Here is a 21,219-nt window from a genome sequence, read left to right as displayed (position 1 = left end):
ACTACTTACAACGACGCATTTGACAATACGAAGTACTGGAAACAGTCTCTTGCCATGGTAATTGTGTTGTTGATCATCGGCTGTATACGTGTTAACCGCTGAATTAGCCGGGGCTGTCGCTACTGTCGCTGCCTGTGGGGAGGGATTAGTGGCCCAGCCCGGCCACCTGCGCAGGATGAGCCACTAACCCTGCGCCGCCACAAGCCTCTTGCGGTCTCGCCGTTCAGTGCCACCTGGTGGCCGCGAAGGGGCGTCGCCCTGCCTCCCACACCACTGGTCGCTCAGGATTGCAAGGCTACGAAGCGTACTAGCGCCAACAGCGGACTTAAACGGCGTGTTCAATAACAGTCTGAAAAGCTTATAAAGCCGTTACAGGGTAGATTGTGCTGAGGAAAAACTGTTAAGAAAAAGCTCGATATGTCGCGCCGTTTCCGAGTTAATTAGCATTGAAGTTAGCCAATCAGGCCGCTGAGGGCGCAACCGGTCCGCCAGATACAACAAAGGCTGCGTCACAAAGGACGATTTTTGTCGCTGCTACTTGAATAGTAGCTAGTAATCCCTTCATGTGGCTATGTACTCGCTGCTGCTGACTCGACTAGCGGCTATTGGAAACTAGCAGCGACTGGAATTCAGCTTGTTCAACTGTAGTAGCCACGTGTGGCCGTAGTTTGACCTACTTGTCTGAGGGTTCAATCACTACTCGCTATGCTATAACACGCGGCGTTCAGCTTATTTGGTTTGTTGTTTGATTATTTCTCTTGCCTGCAAATTTGACAACAATTGACCGTGTAACTGATCTTAAAAATTAGGAATGTTTCAGCAGACCGACGTATTGTATCTTAATTTCAGTACCATAACATGCTGATTGTTTTAAAAAAATGGTTCAAATGGCTCTAAACACTATGGGACTTAACATCTGAGGTCATCAGTCCCCTAGACTTAGAACTACTTAAACCTAACTAACCTAAGGAGATCACACACATCCATGCGCGAGGCGCAGCAGCGCGGTTCCGGACTAAAGCGCCTAGAACCACTCGCTCACAGCGGCCGGCTACTGATTTTTTATTAATTTTTTGTTACTTATCTAGTGGATCAGACGGCGAGTTCTTGTGGGAAGAAATAGCTGCTTTGGTCGCGTTTTGCACAGCTGCCATTGTGGTCATCTCACTGTGATAAGTATCCTCTATATTTATTACATAGAACGTGCCTCTTTCATTCTAACCAATTCCGTTCTATCAGCGCCAGTAGGGACTGACGTGCTTATGATTTTCAAACTTCGCTGCCGTAAAATTTTCACCCAAGGCGGGTGTTCTAAAAGAAAATTTCGTAAAGTTCCTGGCAGATTGCCAGCCGGAGTGCCCGTGCGGTTCTAGGCGCTACAGTCTGGAACCGAGCGACCGCTACGGTCGCAGGTTCGAATCCATGCCTCGGGCATGGATGTGTGTGATGTACTTAGGTTAGTTAGGTTTAATTAGTTCTAAGTTCTAGGCGACTGATGACCTCAGAAGTTAAGTCGCATAGAGCTCAGAGCCATTTGAACCATTTTTGAACCTGTCAGATTAAAACTGTGTGCCCGACCGAGACTGGAACTCGGGACCTTTGCCTTTCGCGGGCAAGTGCTCTGCCAACTAAGCTACCCAAGCACTACTCACGCCCCGTCCTCACAGATTTACTTCTGCTAGTACCTCGTCTACTACGTTCCAGACTTAACAGAAGCTCTCCTGCGAACCTATCAGAACTAGCACTCCTGAAAGAAAGGATATTGCGGATTCATGGCTTAGCCACAGCCTGGGGGATGTTTCCAGAATGAGATTTTCAGTCTGTAGTGGAGTGTGCGCTGATATGAAACTTCCTGCCAGATTAAACCTGTGTGCCGGACAGAGACTCGAACTCGGGACCTTTGCTTTTCGCGGGCACGTGCTCTACCATCTTGCCCATGAAAGGGAAAGGTCCCGAGTTCGAGTCTCGGTCCGGCACACAGTTTTAATCTTCCAGGAAGTTTGATATCAGCGCACATTCCGCTGCAGAGTGAAAATCTCATTCAGAAAATTTCGTGTTCACATTGTTAATGCCGTCGATAGAGAGAGGTACAGAGAGAGAGAGATTCAGGAATAGTAGTATTATTGTGGAAAGTTCTGGACAGTTCTCTCTACATCCAATGTAACGGCCGTTTTTATGTGATCTGAAACCGCTATTCGCTTTTGAGTCAGTCCGACATTGGACACTATTTAAGCTAAAGGATTGTATGTAATTCCTTTTTTACTCATATCGCATATAAGCGATTGCTTCTTCGCTGTATTATTTGAGCAACAGGGGCAAAAGATTCCATTCCTGACTTGCCGCCTTTTTAAGTGTTGTTGGTCTTTCAGTCTTACTGATCCCTCTTCGTTCTTATAAATTTTACATGTTACCCTTGTTTCCCTATAGCTTGCTCCCATTTTTTCGCAGAATTTCGAACATCTTGGCCCATTTTATATTAGCGAACGGTTTTTCTACGTCGACAAACCCTTTGAGACTGTCATAATGTTTGGTTAGCTTTGTTTCCAATATCAAACGCAGCGTCTGAATTGTCTCTCTGATGACTTTACCTTTCCTCAAACCAAACTGATCGTCATCTGAGAAAATCTAAGTTTTCTTTTCCATTCTTCTGTGTATTATTCCTGTCAGCAGTTAGGATGCATGAGCTGCTAAGATGATCGTGCGGTAATTCTCGCACTTATCGACCGTTCCTGTCTTCAGAATCATATAGATGATATTCCTCCGAAAGTCGTGTACTACGTCGTTAGTCCCACATATTCTCTGCACCAACTTTGATAGTCCTTTGGTTGCCATTTCCCCTAAAGGTTTTATGAATTCCGATGGAATACCATCTATCCTTGCTGCCTTATTTGATCTCAAGTCTTCCAGAGCTCTTTTAAATTTTGACTCTAATACTGAGTCCCCTATCTATTCTAATTATCTCTTCTATCATGTGATCAGACAAGGCCCCGCCACATAGAGGCTTTCAATGTACTCTTTCCACCCACCCACTCTCTCCTCTGTTTTTAATAGCGTAATTCCCATTGCACCCTTTACTTCTAATTTCGCCGAAGATTATTTTGACCTTCCTATGTACTGAATCAGTCCTATCGACAGTCGTTTCTTTTTCGATTTCTCTCATTCTTCCCGCGACCAACTAGCCTCGGCTATTTATTTTATACCTAAGTAATTTATATAGCTGTACTCCTGTCTATCCCTGAGCATTTTTGTACTCCGTTCTTTCGTAGATCAACTGAAGTATCTCTTCTGTTAGCCAAGGTTTCTTCACAGCTACCTGCCTTGTACTTATTGTGATACGTCCGACCGTGGTCACTTTCGCCAACGCGCCGCAAGCGGCCGAGGAGGAGGAGGAAAGCGGTCACCGTGGGGTGAGCCCCCGAAGTGAGGACACTGTAGTCATTCTGCAAGCACTCAGTGCTGGGCGGACATCCTCGTCTCGCTCAAGGAGGGACACGTTGCGAAGGGCCTGTCTGACAACGAGAAGGGTGCCGAAAGCTGATGGACACCTGCAGCCATTAGGACGGAACGTTAAGAACGTACGCGCCAAAGCATCAGAGTTCTGCTGTCCCGGCGGTAGTCATTTTACCTGCCTTACAAAGTAGGGGTATGACAACAATTCCAGCACCCCACGGGCACAGGAAGGAACGTACAAAAAGCGAGGACAATTGGCGCAGGGAGACGTGTGAAAGAAGCTAGCATTCTTAAGAAAAAGTTTTTTCTCGACAGTGAGGACATTCCTTACAAATCACGGACGCCAGCAGATTTGGAAACGAAGCCCAAAAATGAGTCTGTCCAGGACTCACGCAGAGTGAGCGGTTATAGAGAAGTGCTGTGTAGCTGCTCTCCCAACAGCCTCGGAATGCAGCAAAACATCTTAAGAACGTGAAATCATGAGAAAGATGCCAGTTCACGAGGCACACACCAGCCGACGCCAGATAGGAAATTTCGACCAAGCACGGAGAGGTGTGGCGATGAAACGGCGATCTGTCATTGGGCTGCATTGAAAATTTCGTCCGCCACTGACAACGCCGAAAGGAAGAATATTTCGTAGAGGAGTTGAGCTGAGAGATGGATGAGATGCGATATGGGAGTCGTGGAGATACTGCTGAAGTGAGAGGACATGGCAGCTCCTCCACCCATCGCCAACAACCACCTTCCGACACAGCGATAAGACAGCTTCGGCCACGCAACCGACAACGGGCAGCCAACGCGGAGATCGTACCTGGGCCCCGCCGCAAAGCCGCGATTGTTGTTGAGGGCACCTTTGTGTTTGATTTCATTTAATTATTGATATCAATTAATTGTTAGTTCCTAACGTACATTTCTTTCATGTTTTGATCATATAAACAATCTTTTACATTCGTACATGAACCCCCTTAATTTTGGACCCTTTCTGTTTTGATATCGATTAATTGTTGGCTCCTAACTTGGGGCAGTGTCATTAGTCATATGCTCGTCATTTCCTTTCCGACAGCAGAGAGAAGAGTTCTTGGTTCGCAACATTTTTGGCACCCAGCGTGGTGCGACTTGATTGGTAATTTTCATTGTATCTTATGTCACAAAATAATTTCTCGTAATCACTACATTTTTGACGCCCAACATGGGGCGACCTGATTGGTAATTGTCATGGTATCTGATTTCACAAAGATAATTTCTCACAGTTCACTACACTATGTCTGCCTATACAACATTGTGATTACTCTTTTTCCAGATATTCTTTCCTCTTCAACTGGACTGCCTACTCTAGCGTTCCTTATCGGAACATCCTCTTCCTTAGCAAACGTCATACGTGCTTTATTTTCCTCAGAACTTCAGTATCTCACTTCTTTCACATTTGTTCTTCCGGATGACTCTCTTAAACTTCACTCTAAGACTTCATCATTACCGCTGCTCGTGGGTACGCCTTACAATCTATTATCTGATTTTCGAATCTCTATCTGACCATTATGTAATCCAGCGTGAATCTAGCTATGTCTTTCGTTTCTTTTGCATTATACCATCTCCTCTTGTGCTTCCTGAACAGAGTATATGCAGTTACATCTGAATCTTTTTGCAGAACTCAATTAGTCTTTCCCCCTCTCACACTCCCACAGACAAGCCCAAATTCTCCCGTAACCTTTTCTTCTGTTGCTTCTCCTACAACAGCGTTCGAATTCCGCATGCTTATTCGATTTTCATCTCCCTTTACATACAGTTACCGGTCCTATGTTCTCTTCATCTTCGGCTTGCGACATCGGCATGTATAGTAGAACTGTCGTTGCCGGTTTTGGTTTGCTATCGAATCTGATGAGAACAACAATATTACTGAACTGTTCACAGTAGCTGACCCTCTGCCGATTCATGAAAAATGCCACTCCTGTTGTTTTCTACTGATCCTGTATTCGTCTGTCCAGAAAACCCTATTTCCGTTCCTCTTCACTGACACCAACTACACCGTGAGTGAGCCTCTGACATTCCGCTCTCCGACTGCTAGATGGTTGGTAACTTGATGATGCTGCTTCCATTGGTGTTTATACATACAGGTCTGAAAATGAAGTACGAAGCACCGAAACTGGTAGCCATATAATAAATGACATCGAAAGGACGGCTGTAGGTGTTCCATTTTCTTACGTAAGTGAACGACCCAAGTCCCTCAACATTCAGTCAGCATGACGGACCTACAAAAAGTCCAAGAACGTCATTCCTTCGTTGGTTTTTGCATCTTCCTCTCGCGGGCACTGATATGTGCGTTGCCAGGACGTACCATCCGTGTCGGTGGCCAGAGGGTTTACGTCGCAGTTATACTTCTAGCAGTGGCCTCTTTGGCTTGGTCGGGGCCTTAAGTGAGAGCCATCGTGGTGTTGGGGGCAGAGTCTGTAGAGGGAGCTGGTGGACAACCGGTTCGCGAGCGAGACAGAGAGGCCAGCAGGGTCTGCAGGTGGAGCGGCTGCGTGCGTGGAGCAGCAGGTGGCCTTGACGGAGCTTCGTGGGTAACGATTTTTTAAAAAAAATTTTAAACTGTGTAGTGTGGGCTGAAGAGATTATCCTTGATGGCTTATTCTTCTAGGATGGGATGTAAGGATAAAAGGAAAACACTTTATTTATTACACATTCAATTAGGCTTGGACACTCTATGGGTCCTTTAGCCTGCTGTCTTTGGCGACGTCTATCTGCTGTGGAGGGTGAGATGTGTCTAGGCTGTTATGTGTGACTGCTTCCTTGTGTTATGACAGAGTGCCTATGGGGGGTGAAACTTTATTGACTTCGGTACTCGATACTTGTGCCATCTTGCAGAGTTTACCGTTCCTGCCGATTCTAATTGTCGAAATTCGTCCCTAAGGGCATCGATTTTGTCAAAAACTCGTAGAGACATCTCATGGACCTTCTCTTGTATAGTGGTCTCGTGGAGTGCGGTGCTGATGTCGACATTTCTTGTCCACAATGGAGCTCCTGTGATACATCGATAGCAAATGTTTTGCAGCGTTTGGAGTTTGTTGTAGTTGGAGACGCACATAGTTCCCCACGAGGTGGAGCCATATAACATTGTGGGTTCCACCGTTGCCTTATACAATTGGAGTTTAGTTTTAGGGTTGAGATCCTTCCTCTTCAGGAACGGAATAAATGACCTGGCCATCTTCTGGGCTGCCGTCTTCTGGTCGTCAATATGCTGCGTAAAGAGTAATTTTTTGTCAAGGTAGACACCGAGGTACTTCACTCCCGGCGACCATGGGATAAATTGATCAGCTATTCGGAGTCTGTCGTTCAGTCCTGGTTTCCTCCGTGTGAACATGACGACTTCCGTCCTCGTCGGGTTAATCGTTATCTTATTTTGCAGCGCCCAGCGTTACATTACAGCAAGTTGCTGTTGCATCCTAGCGATTAGTTGGTCCAAGTGTCGTCCAGTTGTCAGAAAGGCCGTATCGTCCGCATAAAAGCTCGTCGTAACAAGAGGGACTGTTGGGATGTCATTTATATATAAGTTGAAAGGCAGAGGCGAAATGACAGAGCCCTGCGGAATTCCTGTGGAGATCAGTTCCATTTTGGTGTTTTTATCGTCGACTCGGACATACAGTTTCCTGTCCTGCAGAAAGCTGTCTATGAGTCCAATGCAACAATTCGCAATAGGGGTAGTGCGGTGCAGTTTGACGATAAGGTTGGGCTGCCACACCTTATCGTAAGCTTTTTCGATGTCAAGGAATACACCAATCGTGAAGTGCTGCTTGTTGTATCCTTCTTGTATCCGTTCGGTGATCCGTAGAAGTTGAAGTTCGGCAGATAACTTGTCGTTGAAACCGAATTGTTCGGGTCGTATAACATCATGCGCTGTAAGCGTGTCATGGAGCCTCTTCAACAGCACTCTCTCCAGCACCTTGCCAAGGGTCGGCAAGTGGCTAATTGGCCGGTAACAGTTGGGTTCTCCTAGGTCGTTACCTGGCTTTGGTATTGGAACTACTCGAGCCGTCTTCCATGCCGTGGTGGACCTCGTTCACGGGGGTCGCTGGTATAGACATCTGTTCTTGGTAAGTCGTAGCATACAGCTTCGCCTGGGCGAGTTCGTCATAGAGGAGGCCATCTAGTCCTCTGATGGCTCGTTTAGGTGGCCGCTGGTATCGTATGTTCTTGACTACTTGCCATTCGTTCTTGGTTCGAAGTAAGAATTCATCCATCTTATCTTCCCAGACCTGCTGTCGCCACTCGGCCACTCTCCTGTACAGTTCTCGTGTTAAGACGCGTGTTTCTCGTCGATCGATCAGGTTTCTATAGCGAAGCCAACGTCGCCTGCTCCTGTTTCTCTGTGTCTTCAGTTCTTGGAGTAGGGGCGGGAACTCGTCGAAAGCTACTACAGGGTAGACAGTGTGAGTAGTTGCCCTCCGTTTGGCTACCTTTATCTTCTGCGTCAAAGTTTGTACGGCGATGTCGATGGCTTCCGGTGTTGAAACGTCCTGCGTCGGGCGGATATTTTTGTCAAGATATGTCCGAAATTGACCCTAGTTCAGAGTTTGTGAGGTGGGGGGTGGAAGGTTGGCCGTTGCGTTTTGCACTATGCTGAGAACAGTTCGGTGGTCCGACGAGAGATCGTTGACGGTGCGGAGCTGGAGGTTCGTCTCAATGTTTTTGATGAGAGCAATATCGAGGACGTCCGCTTCTTGCAGATCTAAGTAAGGAATCCGTGTGGGCTCTCGTGGACCATGGACTGTGATGCCCAGTTCTTCTTCAGGGCAACGATGGGTCCAGACGGGAGTAGTTACTATGCAGCGGCTAGTGGCCGTTGCAACGTTTCACAGCAGCTGCGCGTTGTACGGCGGAGATGGGTTTCGACGGGGCAATGTGTGTCGACTCACGGAATTGCTTTGCAGCATTCAGTCCGTGCGAAATGCTCTGCTGGCCACTACCCTTCTTCGTAATCCGCTCTATTTGAATGTTACTGTTCGGAAGTTGTCCTTCAGTTTCCACCATTTGTGCTTACTGTTAAAGCTCCCCTATCCGCAGTGTAGTGTGTTCCTACACCACGTCAGCGTAGTTGTTTCTTGATTTGGTTTTGTTGTGCCCGCCTTCTTAGCCCCCTCCAACATCTAACAGTCTACGGAACTTCCAACTTGCTAATTGGTTGTTGGTATTGTAGCTCTGAAACGTCTGTCCCCAACCTGAGCGGCGATGTAGAAGATAAAGTGCTCATTGTTTCAGAGTGGGTCAATGTAATCTTCCAGTTTTATTTAAGTTCTGAAAAAGTGTTACCTACTTTTGAATACCGCTCCTGCAACCACACTGTTTTCAATTCTGTTGTTTTATTTGAAGATTGCTTAAGCCACAGAAGTTTTTTTTTAATATATAATTCACGTTTAGAGGTGCCTCAAGACAATTTTTTTCTGTTTGAATCCACCCTTTAAAGGTGGTTAAGACCAATTTTACCCACATTTTAGAAAGGACTGGTTATGTACCTTTTGAAAGCGACTCAGTCTGAATTGTGCCCTTTGTAATCATTAGTTTAAACCAAACCCTGATATTCCTCTTGTGCTTTTGTTATTGGTTGTGTTAAGGTTGCGTGTAACTTCCGATCAATTCCTACCAGCTGACTTTGTTCTTTAGTATCATAGCCTGTATTAATTGATGTTTAGTTTGTTCAGATCAACACAACCTATTTGCCGGCCAGTGTGGCCGAACGGTTCTAGGCGCTTCAGTCTGGAACCGCGCGACCGCTACGGTCGCAGGTTCGAATCCTGCCTCGGGCATGGCTGTGTGTGATGTCCTTAGGTTAGTTAGGTTTAAGTAGTTCTAAGTTCTAGGGGACTGATGACCTCAGATGTTAAGTCCCACAGTGCTCAGAGCCATTTCACAACCTATTTGTGTAGCACTGCTGAAGTGCGTAGTACGGCGCCTAGGTCAATCAACGGGGACCGGCACAGGATCAACATGTTGTACATTATTCTTAATATGGTGAGAAAGTTGCCATTCATGTTACGGATTTATGTGATGCGCGATTCTTTTGAGTCTTCCTTGTCTCTGCAGCTTCAAAATGGAGCAAAATGGCTTTCGATGTCTCAGCGTATTCTTTATGCTGATGATAGTTCAAAGCTTTCGGCAGCCACCTTGCTGAAAGCTTGAACTTGTCTAGGATTGTGGTGTTAATGGAACCAACATGCTCCCAGTGGATGTCCAGTATCTCGGCTACATTCTGGTGGATATTCGTCGGTCCCGAAGAACCAACAAGTACTGAAATGAAATACCGAATTTTTCGTAGTGCTGCAGAAACACATTTCTCTCCCAGTGTTTGACTTCTTAGTGTGAATGTGCTTTTCCGGACTTTTCCCGGAGAAACAAAAACTTTATGACGGCTTGTAACTCCAATGGCGAGAAACCTGCTTGTAAATCTGGCGTCTCGAATATCACCTGCAACAGGACTGTTGCAAGATTATTCTGAACACTGGTTCATTAAGTATATTAACTGAGGAACTGTGCAAAAGTAAGTTCAACATCTTATGAAGTAGCACATCCTCGGTACAAAATGAACATGTAATGACTTCACTGATGTTGCTCCAATACCCATAGCATTCCTCGTTTCACTAGCTATCGACGGCCCTTAAAAATTACATTTTTTTTCGAAAAAGTGTGTAGTTAGTGGAATAATATGGTAGGTAATGAAGTTTTGCATAATGACCACACAGAAGAATACTCTCCTCCTTGTCTGTTATCGTTTGCCAAATTCTCATTTCGATGTCTCAAACCGTTTATGAAATATGAAGAATGTTGTGGATATTTCACTCTGGCTTTATCGCTGGCGCTGTGCGATCGCAAGTGAGTGCGCTACGACAAGATCAACTTTCCCGAGACTGGTGACAAACAGAGACCTCCAGCCAAGTCTAAAGAAAAATTCAATATGTTAGCTACATTTCATACTCGGCAACCTGTTATGTAATATGCACCACCTCTATTTTTATTGAAAACTTTATCGAATTTCGCGCATTGTGTTTCTTTCACGTAAAAATACAATAGGTATGGCCATTAAAAAAAAGCAATGGGCACATTATAATCAAATGATCGTATGGCATTTACAGGCCGGGATATCCCCTTCGGAGTTCGACCGCCGTATTGCAAGTAGTTTTAGTTGACGCCACTTCGGCGTCAATGATGATGAATATGATGATGAAGGACACGCAACACCCAGTCCCCTGCTGGGAATCGAATCCGGGCCCACTTGCGTGGTAGGCGGTAACGCTACCGCTGCGCTGCGGAGGCGGTCTGCACATCGTAATGAACCTGACATAGAACGCAAGAATTTAAAAAAATTCCGAATCGTTCTTGTAAAATCGTTTGAGAAAGATTGCAGGACGTGCGCGTCGATTCTGTCATCGCGAAGCGGCAGAAAGTAGACAGACGCTTCCCGGCTTCCCCTTCTGAACAAACGAACGAACCCGTCCAGCACTTTGGACGAACATAGTCCCCGCGTATCGGTCACTATACCCTGCACGGCCTCTAATCATGGCATCCACTACCAGCGGCGTAGCGAACATAACTGGTGCCCAGGCCACGCTTTATTGCCCCCTCAAATAACGGCTGTGAGCGCTATGGGACTTAACACCTGAGGTCATCAGTCCCTTAGAACTTAGAACTACTTAAACCTAACTGACCTAAGGACATCACACACATCCATGCCCGAGGAAGGATTCGAACCTGCGACCGTAGCAGCAAAGCGGTTCCGGCCTGAAGCGCCTAGAACCGCTCGGTCACACGGGCCGGCTATTGCCCCCCTCCTCAGCGCTCGGGGGTGATACTAAACTTTATTGGCATGCCCCACCCCTTCAGAAACACAACACACAGTAAAATAATACATAGAATTTAGTCTAATGCTAACATATTTCCAAGAAAATCTTGTTTATCTTGGAGACAATTTGGCGCTCCTCTGCAAGTGGCGCCCGGGGCAAGGTACAACCCATTGCCCCTCCCGTCCCTCGCTACGCCACTGTCGATTACTCTCCTTTTCCTCCAATTACTACAAAAGTGTGATCCCAAGGTAGAAAGTTATGTCCCGAAACGATGAACTTTTGCTATGCTGCTGTCAAATATCCTGTGAAAACAAGGTAGTTATAAAGTGTCATTTAGCCCAAACCAATGGCCAGGCCAAATTAATTATTCTAGTGTATAACTTATCCATTATAATGCCATATACAATGCTCTTGCAAGTATCACATGTGATGTAGTTTTTTCAGGCGCGTATTTACCAGCTGTTGAAATGTGAGATTTGCCATGTTCGTCATACTTCTCTCGACATTCTGCTTCCAGTCTGACAGCTCTGTTTTCCTATCAATGCTTTTATTTAACAATACAGTATCCTATGGCGTAAAAACTAACATCAGCCACATCCGCCTTATTCACTAATATACAACATTCTTCCAGGACGTCAATATTACAACAGCAAATAACTCAACTTGTAAACAGGAAAAAGACATCCGTTTCTACGGTAGCTGTCTCATGTGTCGTACCACTTTATTCCACTGAAAATCCCATAGTGCCAAAAGCGTGCGGGAGGTCTTCAAGTCCACTGACAGAAAAAATCGCGACACAGGACAATAATCAATGTAGAGTAATGAAACGCCTGGAATACATTTGTGTAGGTAATGTATTTAAGTGATTAACATTGTAAAACCACAGTGTTTATTTAAGCTCGAGATAAGCCATTGCTGCTCAGACTGCTGCTGCAGACAGAGTACGATTTTAATAATTTTTTTTTATTTACACGTCAAGTTCCGTAGGACAAAATTAAGGAGCAAATCTCCAAGGACATGGAACGTGTCAGTACATGAAATTACAACGTAAAAGTAATAACAGATAAAAACAAATGTTTATGAACCCGAAGAAAATCAGTCCATAAGTTTAGGTAAACGCAATCAACAATAAAATAAGGTTAGGTTAGGTTAGTGTTTTTTAAGGTCCCGTCGACAACTAGGCCATTAGAGACGGAGCGCAAGCTCGGGTTAGGGAAGGATGGGGAAGGAAATCGCTCGTGCCCTTTCAAAGGAACCATCCCGGCATTTGCCTGAAACGATTTAGGGAAATCACGGAAAACCTAAATCAGGATGGCTGGAGACGGGATTGAACCGTTGTCCTCCCGAATGCGAGTCCAGTGTGCTAACCACTGCGCCACCTCGCTCGGTAATAAAATAAGAATCAGCTTAAGTTTTCAAGAAACTTCTCGACAGAACAGAAGGAGTGACCCATGACAAAGCTCTTCAGTTTCGATTTGAAAGCGCGTGTAGTACTGCTAAGATTTTTGAATTCAAGTGGTAGCTTATTGAAAATGGATGCAACAGTATACTACACACCTTTTTGCACAGGAGTTAAGCAAGTCCGATCCAAATGCAGGTTTGATTTCTGCCTAGTATTAACCGAGTGAAAACTGCATATTCGTGGGAATAAGCTGATATTGTTGACAAGAAATGACAGTAAGGAATATATGTATATGAGAGAGAGAGAGAGAGAGAGAGGGAGAGGCCAATGTCAAAATACCCAGCCCCGTGAACAGGGATCGACAAGAGGTACACCACTTATTGCCCGAACCGCCCGTTTCTGAGCCAAAAATATCCTTTTCAAACTGGAAGATATACCCCAAAATATAATACCATACGACATAAGCGAATGAAAATAAGCAAAGTAGACCAATTTTCATGTCAAACGAACACTCCCTTATCATACCTTTCGAACAGCAAAATGGCAGCATTAAGTCTTTGAACAAGATCCTGAAAGTGGGCTTTCCACGACAGCTTACTATCTATCTGAACACCTAGAAATTTGAACTGTTCAGTTTCACTAATCATAAGCCCGTTCTGTGAAATTTAAACGTCAGTTTTTGTTGAATTGTGGTTCAAAATGGCTCTGAGCACTATGGGACTTAACAGCTATGGTCATCAGTCCTCTAGAACTTAGAACTACTTAAACCTAACTAACCTAAGGACAGCACACAACACCCAGCCATCACGAAGCAGAGAAAATCCCTGACCCCGCCGGGAATCGAACCCGGGAACCCGGGCGTGGGAAGCGAGAACGCTACCGCACGACCACGAGATGCGGGCTGTTGAATTGTGTGGTAGAAACTGTAAAAACTGAGTCTTACTGTGATTTAGCGCCGTCCGGTGTGGCCGAGCGGTTCTAGGTGCTTCAGTCTGGAACCGCAAGACCGCTACGGTCGCAGGTTCGAATCCTGTCTCGGGCATGGATGTGTATGATGTCCTTAGGTTAGTTAGGTTTAAGTAGTTCTAAGTTCCAGGTGACTGATGACCTGAGATGTTAAGTCCCATAGTGCTCAGAGCCACTTGAACCATTTTTGTGATTTAGCGTTAGTTTATTTTCTATGAGCCATTAATTTAGGTCATGTACTGCACTATTTGAAGCCGTGTTAATGTTGCACACAATATCCTTTACTACCAAGCCAGTATCATCAGCAAACTGAAATATTTTAGAGTTACCCGTAATACTAGAAGGCATATCACTTATATAAATAAGGAACAGGAGTGGCCCCAACACTGATCCCTGGGGTACCCCCCACTTGACAGTACCCCACTCAGACCCCACATCACAGCCGTTATCAACATTGTGAATAATGACCTTTTGCTGCCTGTTGCTAAAGTAAGAGGTGAACCAATGTGAGCTACTCCTGTATTCCGTAATGGTCCAACCTCCGCAGCAATATTTTGTGATCACCACAATCAAATGCCTTAATTAAATCAAAAAACATGCCAAGTGTTCGAAACCTTTTGTTTAGCCCACCCAGTACCTCACAGAGAAAAGAGAATATAGTCAAACTGTACATTTGATAGCAAATCATGTGATATAAAATGATCAATGATCCTTACATACACAGCCTTTTCAATAACTTTTGCAAACACTGATGGCATAGAAATAGGTCTAAAATTATCTACATGCGCCACAGCCATACGTCGAACACGGTGGTCTTCCCTCTCGGTAGTGCCACGTGACCGTCCTGGCCCGATCTTCTTAAGATCTTCTCAAGATCTTGTGACAACCGGTGCCAGTAGTTACGGACAGTGGCTACATTCGTCCCAAGTCCTTCTGAAATATCACAGAATGAAAATTCAGCTTCTCGAAGCCGTATTACACGACCTCATTCGAACTCAGTGAGATGTTGATAATGGCGTCCTTGTCACCATAACAGCATTCCTGCATAAAACTGACTCAACCGCGACCAATATCTAAGGTAACTAAGGCTCACGACCGTTACAACGAGTATTTAAAGCAATCCTGATTTGCATCTTGGTAATGGTGCTTCTAGTGCCAGTCTTACGCAACTGGCGCGAAATTTGAATAGACATCACGAAACACCCGCTAAACCCTCTGGACAGAACAGGTAATTATGAAAGGGCCAAATAAGGTTGGGATCAGTTTCACCCTCTAAGTATAATTTGTTGTAATTTAATAACACATTCACAACCAAAGCGGCACATAGCTGAGCCGTTACCAAAAGCAACTCTTTCACGGCTGAAGGCCTCCAAACAAGAAATCTTAACAAATAAACAAGATAAAAATCCAATTAAAATAGCAATAAAATAATTTTTAAAAAAATATATCACAGCTAGGTGGAAAGCCTCAAAGCAAAGTAGATAGAACAAACATATACAAGGTGCAATTCAAATGGCTGAAGGCCACAGTTAAGCTTCAAAATTTTAAAATATATTACCATAATCTTTTAAAGGCAGAAGACCGCAATGTTTAAGCTTGAAAGATAATTTTAGAAATAAGGTTGCAAGACTGAAAGCCCTGAATTAATTTTGCAGAATTTTAAGAAAAAAGAAAAAATAAGATAAGCCTTAAATTTTAGGTAGCTGGAAACAGATAATTAAACACCGGTCGGAAAGACAATAAAGACAACGCCACTCAGAATGCTCCTGCGAGGCCGGTCTGCCCTCGTTCACTTAGGCGAGACAAGTGGTGAGCCCAACTACACTTCATCCATCGGAACCCAACAAGGGGACAGCCACGACTTGCTTCCCATCAATCAGTACATGAGAACTCAAACAGAAAAGGTTACAAACGTGATATTCCACAATGGAGAATGTATTATCTGTCAAAATTACACACCATGTTAGACAGCGACAACAGGTGAGGAAAGGACGCTGCCTGAAACTACGTTAGTGGCCAGGGCAGGTACTTGGAACACTAACGGCCACTAGGCAGAAACTTCCTCTGCTGCACTCGAATTGTAGTCAACCAAAATAGTTAATTGCACCGGCTAAATTTCTGCAGTAGGAACACTCGGTGTTGGTCGCAAGAAAACCTCCCCAACAGCAAACCACCGAAACGAACCACCACAACATGAATTGATGTGGCTTGGGTAGTTGAAGCCACTACTCAACTTTGACGTCCTGGGTCGGTGAACCACGAAGCTCGTAGCGATCGGAAAGCTCCACACACGCTCCGACACTGAGCAGGGACTGCCGGCGGACCCAGGCGACTGCACCGCGCGGAGATAACTTCCCTCGTCCTCAACAACCGACCGACTGCCCGCAGAATGCCGACACCATCTAAAATATTCGTTAGTGGATGTAACGCCAACTACACACAACCTAACAAACACTTGCACTAAGACCTGAACGATACCCAACAGTAATTAAGGACGCACGAAGACAAATCGCGAGCCGATGCACGCACACACACACACACACACACACACACACACACACAGCCGATTCATGAACGATCGACGAGTCAAAACGCGTCGTCCGGTAGGACGACCGACCGACGATCCACCAATACTGTGGCCCGGCTCAAGTGATGGGTGGCAGCAATGGTCGGGCGAGTCATGTCGACGCAGACCTCACTGCTGCTCCAACTCGACTGCACGAGTGCCGCATTGCAACTTCCCGACTGGCAGGTCCGGGCTGTGCTCCAGACGCGTTCCAACTGACTGGCAGACCCGAACTCACACGCAACCCGAACTCTCTTACGACAGACAAGGACTGGGAAGTCATAGCAGTCGAGCAAAGATACTACAAGAGGGGATATATCGATAAGCGCTGCTAGCGCCGGTCACGGTCAGGCAAAGCAGCAACTCAGTGACAGCAGTAATTAAAATTAACTTAGTGAGGTGGAAATACGTTAAAAACAGGGTGTAAAATACATGATGGCGGGAACACGAGCCACGGAAGGCTCACATCATCTTTCAGATAAATAAACACACGTACCCACCAGTTTACGTCGCACAACTCCCTTTGGGTGTTGCGACTTTTTTTCCGATAGCGTATTTTTGACAGAAATAAGCAGAATGACTACATTAAGTAATAAGATAAAGGCTGTCGAGTCTGACTTCGTAACAAAAATTCGTCAAAGCGCTTCTCAGAACATAAGAGTATGTTGTCGGTTTATCGTCTATATTTAGGTGCGTCGAGGGCTGGAAGGGGTCGATGAGGCCGGTCCCGAGCTAAATATAGAACCGTACCGCGCCGCGGCCTTGTGGCCCTGATAGGTGGCGACCTTTGCGGGCCAGGGCGCATGCGCGTAGCCGCCTCAGGCGAACGCCCGTGTGCAGTGCGCAGACTCGGGTCGGCCGCCACGTGGCAACTGGACGCTGCTCTGCGCTGTTTGTGGGTCACGGATGCGAGCGCAGAGCGGCTCGGGTCGGGCCCGCCGGTCCACGGCGATGCGCGCGCCGAACGCGTCAGCTCGCGTTGTTTATCCAACCGTATCACATATCCCCCATAAATTCACGTAGATAATGATGACACGGAGCTGGGCACAGCAGGATCGCGTGCAGAAATATTGTCATTCCCTGAGCTTCAAATACGTCCAGACAACTTCGCTCTCGATGTCGCCCTCCCCCCTTTCCACCATTCGTATTCGTCTCTTCCTCCTGCGCAACTGTATTCGCTCCATTTAACCTTTTTCACACAGGTAAATCAGCTCTCATTTCAAACGACATTCCACTCTTGTCTCCACAGAAATTCTCTTCCTTATTCTTCCTCACTTCAGCGAGTAGGTGGTCACCTTAGGACTACAAGCCTACCACTTAATCCACAGTATGACCATTCCGACAACTATGAGGTGGTGTCCCTGATGTCCGTATGTTTAAACGAAATTTAAGTCACAAAACATTTGAAATTTTTAACTTATGTTTATAATATTTATTTTTACAATTATTAAGTGTTGTTTAGATACTCCTTGTGTTTTTTTTTCTAATTGCAGTAAAAAATCGTGCAGAATTTTACTATTTACCACAAAAAACCATTTATTTTTATGTGGTTTTTTAAAAATAGTACACATAAATGAACTGCTAGAGATCTGAATCTCTGTAGCAAGTAAATTTCGACATAAAAATAAATTCCAGGATTTAAATTTGCACATAAAATTCCACTCCATAGGTTATGTTATGTTATGTTAACTGGGGACCTAGAAACGACTGAGAGGCTCCGTCCCCGCCGCAGCCTCAGTGGTCCACAACCCCACAACGACTACCGCAGTCCAGTTCACCCCTCCGCCGCCCTACATCGAACCCAGGGTTATTGTGCGGTTCGGTCCCCGGTGGACCCCCCAGGGAACGTCTCAGACCAGTGAGTGTAACCCCTATGTTTGCGTGGTGGAGTAATGGTGGTGTATGCGTACATGGAGAACTTGTTTGCGCACCAATCGCCGACATAGTGTAGCTGACGCGGAATAAGGGGACCCAGCCCGCATTCGCCGAGGCAGATGGAAAACCGCCTAAAAAACATCCGCAGACTGGCCGGCTCATCGGACCTCGACATAATTCGTGCCGGCGACCGGCGCTCCTTCCCACCCTGAACTACATAGGTAGAAAGAAAAAGTCTGCAAAATTGACATTTATTGCTGGGATCTACATTTTTCTTATGACCACTCAGATCACATTTCATTTTATTGTTCCGTCTCAGTTGCACGCTTTTGTAATTCGATTACATGTTTCGATCACTCCGGATCATCTTCAGATCTAATTAATTGCATCAGCAACTCCTCTTGTCTACGCAGAACAACATATCAGAGTACATTACTCTGATATGCGTGTTCGTCGCCTCAGAATTGCAAACTATCTCCTCCTTTCCCATGACAACGCGAAGCCTAACACCCGAGTCTGGGCACTCGAGAGGCCGCTCACAAAACTTCATTGGACTGTTCTTCCTCATCCACCCTACAGCCCGGATGTGTTACCTTCCGACTTCCTTTTGTCTGGCCCAGTGGAAGATGCTCTCCGCTGGAAGCACTACGTGGATGATGGAGAAGTTACCGACGCGGCAGTACATTGACTCCGACTTCGACCAGTAGAGAGGAACTATGTGGACATAAAAGTCCTCCCAGTGAGGTGGCGTGAGTCAGTCACATTGAAAGGAGATTATGTTGAAAAATAGCCGAAAGAGTGGGGAATAATATGGTGTATTGGAACCCCAAATGACATCAGACTGCTGTCAGAAAAAAAGTGTTACATTATTTTTTAAACTCCCCTAGGGTTAACTTCATCGCAAAACTTTGTAAATCTTAATATTTAAAATGAAGAATTAAATCGTTTTGGTTGACTGGCCTTCTCACTGCAAAACCATTCCGCTTGTAAGCGTTAAACTTATACTGAATTGTAAACGTTATTAGTTTTCCAATAACGTTGCAGTTTCTTTCTTTCAACATCCTCCGGTAAAGATTAGATTAGATTAGATTAGTACTTGTTTCATAGATCATGAATACGACACTTCGTAATGATGTGAAACGTGTCAGGTTAATAAAAGGTGTCTATACAAGATATTACATTACACAAAAAATTACATGACACTTAATTTTTTTTTTATTTTTGCCGGCCGCGGTGGCCGTGCGGTTCTAGGCGCTACAGTCCGGAGCCGCGCTGCTGCTACGGTCGCAGGTTCGAATCCTGCCTCGGGCATGGGTGTGTGTGATGTCCTTAGGTTAGTTAGGTTTAAGTAGTTCTAAGTTCTAGGGGACTAATGACCACAGCAGTTGAGTCCCATAGTGCTCAGAGCCATTTGAATTTTGAACTTAATATTTTTAATTTTCTTTTGTTTTGGGAGTTGGGGAAATTACCCACTTACTATATCCAAAAATTCATCTAATGAGTAGAAGAAGCTGCCATTAAGAAATTATTTTAATTTCCTTTTAAATCCTATATGGCTATCTGTCAGACTTTTGATGCTATTAGGTAAGTGACCAAAGACTTTTGTGGCAGCATAATTTTTCCCCCTTGTGAGCCAAAGTTAGATTTAACCTTGAGCAGTGAAGATCATCGTTTCTCCTAGTGTTGTAGCCATGTACACTGCTACTACTTTTGAATTCGTTAGAATTGTTAATAACAAATTTCATAAGTGAATATATATATATTGTGAGGCTACAATGAAGATCTCTAGCTCTTTAAATAAGTGTCTGCAGTCTGATCTTGGATGAGCTCCAACAATTATTCTGATTACACTCTTTTGTGCAATGAACGCTCTTTTACTCAGTGGTGAGTTACCCCAGAATATGATGCCATACGAAAGCAGAATATGAAAATAGGCGTGGTAAGCTAATTTACTCAGATGTATATCGCCAAAATTTGCAGTGACCCTAATAGCATAAGTAGCTGAACTCAAACGTTTCAGCAGATCCTCAGTGTGTTTTTTCCAGTTCAATCCTTCATCAATGCATACACCTAGAAATTTTGAATATTCTACCTTAGCTACCGATTTCTGATCGAAGTCTATGTTTATCAATGGTGTCTTTCCATTTACTGTGTGGAACTGTATATACTGTGTTTTGTCAAAGTTTAATGAGAGCCCATTTGCAGAGAATCATTTAATTATTTTCTGAAAAACATCGTTTACACTTTCCCCAGTTAATTCTTGTCTTTTGGGTGTGATGGCTACACTTGTATTGTCGGCAAAAAGTACCAGCTTTGCATCTTCGTGAATATAGAATGGCAAGTCATTAATATATATTAAGAACAGCAGAGGGCCCAAGAACGAACCTTGCGGCATCCCGTTCTTCATTGTTCCCCAGTTTGAGAAATCGCCAGTTTTTTGCATATTATGTGAACTGCTTATTTTAACTTTCTGCACTCTTCCAGTTAGGTATGATTTAATTAAATAACCAGTTATAATTAAACAAAAATTTCAAAAATCTAAATGACTAAACTGGTGGTAGCGTAACAGGGCGACAGGATCTTTAAAACCCAGCGCGGCGAGCTTCCGCTTTGGCGTAGGTGGCTTCTGTTGGCCGTTTTGACAGACCGCAAGTGTCGTGTATCAACCTGTCTGTCTCTTCTTCCGCTGTGGCACGATGGTCCGTTGCGAACAGTTATCGTTTACACCCTGTGTACTTCCATCACAATGTAACGTGCCCGAACACCACCAGATGGAATTTAATCCCTCTGTGGTCAGTGGTCATAATGTTTTGTCCCCCGTGCGTATGTGCACGTATCGCAGATACAGTGTACATTATTAAAATCACATGTATCGATGAATAAACGATTATTTCGTCAGAATTTCTTATTGTAATTTTACTGTACCTTGTCGATTATTGTTATTATTATTATTATTGTAATTCCTCACCAAGCAGATATTATTTGTGGAGATGTTTTTGTTTGGTGAAGAATGGAAAAAATTACACGAGTCGCAACACATGCGGGCTTTCAGCCTTAGCCATTTTCCCTAAGATCCCTTCTCGACAATTGGTGCTGTCGCGTGGTACTCAAAGAGCTCGTAAAAATATGAA

This window comes from Schistocerca cancellata, chromosome 2, assembly GCF_023864275.1.
Source record: "Schistocerca cancellata isolate TAMUIC-IGC-003103 chromosome 2, iqSchCanc2.1, whole genome shotgun sequence".
NCBI lineage: Eukaryota > Metazoa > Arthropoda > Insecta > Orthoptera > Acrididae > Schistocerca > Schistocerca cancellata.
Note: the sequence above shows the minus strand (reverse complement) of the source record.